The sequence below is a fragment of the Pristiophorus japonicus genome, chromosome 8 (assembly GCF_044704955.1).
Source record: "Pristiophorus japonicus isolate sPriJap1 chromosome 8, sPriJap1.hap1, whole genome shotgun sequence".
Classification (NCBI taxonomy): domain Eukaryota; kingdom Metazoa; phylum Chordata; class Chondrichthyes; family Pristiophoridae; genus Pristiophorus; species Pristiophorus japonicus.
Genome location: NC_091984.1, coordinates 98176304 through 98182231, shown reverse-complemented (window position 1 = coordinate 98182231; position 5928 = coordinate 98176304).

Genomic DNA, 5928 nt, shown 5'->3' with positions numbered 1-5928 from the left:
TTCGTTTTTTTGGTTCCGTCCTCATCCGCAGTCTCTTCTGATTTGACTACAACTCGTCTTTTTTTAAACAGGGCAAAGCGCACCCCTAATTCTTCATCCTCCGACCCTGTATCGTCAGAGGACTCAGAATCCGTATCTATTACTCGGTCGTGTCCTCGGGTTTGTGCTTTTAATTTATCCAAACATGGGTACCCTGGGAATTGACCGATACATTTTCCTTTTCCTATTACTGTCTCTTGACCTAATGATTTTTTCCATTCTTTAATTTCATCTGTAAGATCTTTAACTTCCGCTTCCGACTTTTCAAGTTCAAGCTTTTTCTGTCGCAGTTGTTCACAAACAGCTTGCAATTGGTCGTTTGTACTGGTCAGGTCCCAATCATATTGGGAACGCGTTATAATTTCATTCCGCTGTCAGAACACATGGCAAAATATGGCTGTCATTTGAGTAACAACTCTGCTGGTTTTCTACCAGTAGTGCTATGAGAAGTATTCCGATAAGGAGGTGGCCTTGGAAATAGCGGATGCATTGACAGTCATTTTCCAACATTCCATTGACTCTGGATCAGTTCCTATGGAGTGGAGGGTAGCCAATGTAACCCCACTTTTTAAAAAAGGAGGGAGAGAGAAAACAGGGAATTATAGACCGGTCAGCCTGACCTCAGTAGTGGGTAAAATGATGGAATCAATTATTAAGGATGTCATAGCAGTGCATCTGGAAAATGGTGACATGATAGGTCCAAGTCAGCATGGATTTGTGAAAGGGAAATCATGCTTGACAAATCTTCTGGAATTTTTTGAGGATGTTTCCAGTAAAGTGGACAAAGGAGAACCAGTTGATGTGGTATATTTGGACTTTCAGAAGGCTTTCGACAAGGTCCCACACAAGAGATTAATGTGCAAAGTTAAAGCACATGGGATTGGGGGTAGTGTGCTGACGTGGATTGAGAACTGGTTGTCAGACAGGAAGCAAAGAGTAGGAGTAAACGGGTACTTTTCAGAATGGCAGGCAGTGACTAGTGGAGTGCCGCAAGGTTCTGTGCTGGGGCCCCAGCTGTTTACATTGTACATTAATGATTTAGACGAGGGGATTAAATGTAGTATCTCCAAATTTGCGGATGATACTAAGTTGGGTGGCAGTGTGAGCTGCGAGGAGGATGCTATTAGGCTGCAGAGTGACTTGGATAGGTTAGGTGAGTGGGCAAATGCATGGCAGATGAAGTATAATGTGGATAAATGTGAGGTTATCCACTTTGGTGGTAAAAACAGAGAGACAGACTATTATCTGAATGGTGACAGATTAGGAAAAGGGAAGGTGCAACGAGACCTGGGTGTCATGGTACATCAGTCATTGAAGGTTAGCATGCAGGTACAGCAGGCGGTTAAGAAAGCAAATGGCATGTTGGCCTTCATAGCGAGGGGATTTGAATACAGGGGCAGGGAGGTGTTGCTACAGTTGTACAGGGCCTTGGTGAGGCCACACCTGGAGTATTGTGTACAGTTTTGGTCTCCTAACTTGAGGAAGGACATTCTTGCTATTGAGGGAGTGCAGCGAAGGTTCACCAGACTGATTCCCAGGATGGCGGGACTGACCTATCAAGAAAGATTGGATCAACTGGGCTTGTATTCACTGGAGTTCAGAAGAATGAGAGGGGACCTCATAGAAACGTTTAAAATTCTGACGGGTTTAGACAGGTTAGATGCAGAAAGAATGTTCCCAATGTTGGGGAAGTCCAGAACCAGGGGTCACAGTCTGAGGATAAGGGGTAAGCCATTTAGGACCGAGATAAGGAGAAACTTCTTCACCCAGAGAGTGGTGAACCTGTGGAATTCTCTACCACAGAAAGTAGTTGAGGCCAATTCACTAAATATATTCAAAAGGGAGTTAGATGAAGTCCTTACTACTCGGGGGATCAAGGGTTATGGCGAGAAAGCAGGAAGGGGGTACTGAAGTTTCATGTTCAGCCATGAACTCATTGAATGGCGGTGCAGGCTAGAAGGGCTAAATGGCCTGCTCCTGCACCTATTTTCTATGTTTCTATGTTTCTATGTAAGTGAAAATTTGCCAATTTGTAGTCCAATGACAACTGCCATTTCTTTGGATTTGGATCCAACATTTGCTTCTTGAGGGCACGTTTGACAATTTATACTGTGCACACTGCTGCAAGATGGTGTGGTGGAACTTTGGTATGTTTCACACTGTTTCTGCTCATAAACTGTGCAAATTCTTCTGATAAAATTGTGGCCCACAATCAGACACAATTTCTTCTGGGAGGCCATATGAAGAAAACAATCTTTGCAAATTGTCTAGTGTTTTACTTATTATTATCCACATCAGAAACACGCCTAACCACTTCGAATGAATACCTATCACAATGAACAATTTCTGTCCTTCGAGCTCAGCAAAAACTACATGTAATCTTTGCCACACCCTGGGAGGCTGTTTCCATGGCTTCAATAGTACTGATTGTGGTTTCTTGCTTACCGATTGACATGTTGTACACTGACAATCTCTCTCTTTATCTAAACCTGGCCACCATAAGTAACTGCGTGCAAAACTCTTGGTCAAGCACATTCCCAGTTGTTAGTCATGAAGATCTCCTAACAGGTTAGACTTGAACCCATCTGGAATAACCACTCTTGCTCCCCACATGATACAATTTTTATCCACTGACAATTCATTCCTATGAACAAAGTATGAATGAATATCTTTCTCTGATACCTGGTTTGGCCATCCATTTGCTATGTAATCATACATAACTGGGCCACATTCGGTTGCCCTACCAATCTCTTCAGCTGTGACTGGCAGCTCATCAATGTATGAGAAATAGAACAATTCTTCCCTATTGGGTGTAACTTGGGATGGGGATAGCAACCTGGACATAGCATCAGCATTAATGTGATCAACTGATCATCTGTACTCAATGTCATATGTATATGCTGACAAAATCAAAGCCCATCTCTGCATTCAGGCTGCAGCTAAGGTTGGAACTGGGGACAAAATTAATTTTGACAGTTCCATCGCATCCCCGGGAGAAGGGCTTTCGCAGGCGGAGAGTTAGGAGATTTGCCCAACTCGTGCCCAGTGAATGTCCTTCAAACTCTTACGCCTGGTAAAAACATGCATCAGGCCTGCTTTTACCAGCGTAAGAGTTTTAAAAGATAGAAAAATAAAATGTTAGCAATAATTTTTATGTTAAAAACCCTGTCCATTAAAGTAAGTTTATTTTACCCCTATTAAAACATATTTAAAAAATTCAAAACAAATTATTTTATCTAAAACATTTAATTAAATTCAATTTCAATTCATTTTAGATATGTGAAGTGTTTTTATTTATTTTAAATATTTGTGTTTTTGGGAGTATCCCTATTCATAGAAATGTAATCTCCATACAAACCTTACCACACAACCTTACCTTACCATGTGAATGGGGATACGCCATTTTCATTGGTTGGTCCAGCCCACGTGATCCCAGGCTGCACATACGCTCCTGGAATTCATGGGCCCCTACGCTGGACTGCGCAGCTAGGCCTTGGAGTGCAAGTCTAAGTTCATCCGTGATTACCAGGTATTTTTGTTAATTTTTGGCCCAATATGTCATCTAAATAACATACTATCCCTTCAATCCCTTGCAAAATTTGGTTTATCACCCCCTGGAATATGTCACGGGCAGAAGACACTCCAAATGGTAGCCTATTGAACTGATTGAACTGATTAGGCGAAGATGAGTGTTTATAGTTAAGCATGACTTGGACTCTTCATCTAACAAGTTGTAGGTAGGCATTTGTTTGATCTAACTTTGAAAAGATCTGGCCACCTGTCAGCATTATGAACAAATCTTCCACATTTGGTAATGTATTGGGTATATTACACTCTAGAACCTGGTTTACAGTTACCTTATGATTACCACATAATCTTACCTTACCATCTGACTGAGGTACAACAACAATGGGTATAGCCCAATTATTCAGATCTACCTTAAAGTTAATGTTCTCAGTTTCTAGTCTTTTGAGTTCTTACACACTCAAGGAGAAAGTTAAGCATGGTTCGGGATGTGACTTGCAGTAAACTGGTCTTGCGTCTTTCTGCACTCTGACACTCACCTTGAAGTCTTGGATCAAACTGCCTATTTCACGGAACATCTTAGGATACTGCTTGATGATATCATTTTTCGATGCAAATTTCATTCCACACAAAAAATCTCATTCCAGTCTGGCTTCAGTGATCCCAACCAATTTCTACCTATCAAGGCAGGCTTGTCTCCTGCTACTGCAATGAGAGGCAAGCGCTGATACTGATCCTTGTATTTCACTGGTATGGTGACACTTCCTACTACAGGGATTTGCTCTTCCGAGTAGCCTCTTAACTCTATCTTCGATTTCTCCAGTTGAAAATCACGCAACTTGTGGCGATATAGCGATTCCGGGACTACGCTCATGGATGCATCAATGTTGATTTCCATGGGTATCCTGGTTCCTGTGACATCTACTTGGATGACTATACTTCACGAATCGCTGTTAGATACCTTCGTGCTCCTGCTGACGTGCATCTCCAGAATCTCCTCATCCTGTTGCTTCTCTTCAACGCTGTTTAGTGTCTGCCGATTTCTACTTCTCGCATTGCCAGTTGATTTACTCTTCTGTCGGCATGCCTTTGCAAGATGCTCAGTTTTCTTGCAGTAGAAACACGCTGCCTTCACATATGGACAGCTTTGAGCGAGTGTTGTCCCAGGCACCGATAGCACGACTTCAATGCGCTGTTAACTTGGCCAGTTGCTGAGGCCTTGGGGCCCAACTGCCTTCACTTTTAGCCTGCAGCCAATTCACCTCGGTTGTCTGATGTGTGTGAAATTCTCGGGTGTATTGGTCGGTCATATCCATTGCCACATCTGTCTGACAAGTTAAATCAATAATCAAGTTAGGGGTCGTCAACAAGTTACTTCTGATACGTTTGCTTTTCAACCCACAAATAAAGCAGTCACGCAAAGCTCGGTCCTGAAAGTTTCCAAAATGACAGTGAAAGGATAGCTTTTTTAATGCTACAATGTACTCACTGATACTCTTATTAATTAATTGATTTCTTATTCCAAAACGATAACTTTCAGCAATTTCCAGGGTCCAGGACTGTAGTGCTGTTCTAACTTGGTTAGAATCTCCTTCACTGGTGTGACCTTCGGCTTGGTCAGAGCAAGCACATTTTTCAGGGTTTCATATACTCCGGGGCCTGCTTCAATCAAGAAAATAGCCAGTTTTATTTCCAAAACCGATGGTTTATATCATCGGGGACTTCGACGATACTATTCGGTGTGAAAAACATTTCTAGCCACTCCACATACGTTGCAAAAGTATCTTGGTCATGATGGAACTCACCCACGCTCCTTATTATTCCCATAGGCATGGCCATCTGGATTCTGGCAACGTCGACAGTTTAGCCATGTGTGCTAAAAATTTACCTTGGATTTTGAAACTTTTCTGGAAAACAAAGAACTTCTAACATTCCCTCCATCGGTTGGCAGAATTATTTTCCAACAAAAATTTCAGCGAGGAAATCCAAAAATCACTTCCTCATTGCCAATCTGTGATATATTGGGCCCAAGTTTCCACATGATTCGCGCCTGATTTTTAGGAGCAACTGGTGGAGAACGGACTATTTTAGAAATCGCAATTCTCCACATTTTTTTTTCTGCAGTTCTAGTCAGGTAGAACAGTTCTAGTTTAGAACAGAATTTTTTCTTCAAAAGGGGGCGTGTCCGGCCACTGACGCCTGCTTTGAAAGTTTCCACAGTGAAAATGTACTCCAAACTAAAGTAGAACGGAGCCAGTGAAGATTTTTGTAGAACTGAAAAAACCTGTTCTACACATTAAAAAATCAGGCGCAGATTACAAATTAGGCGTCCAGAACGAGGTGGGGGGGAGGGAGGGGGGGGAG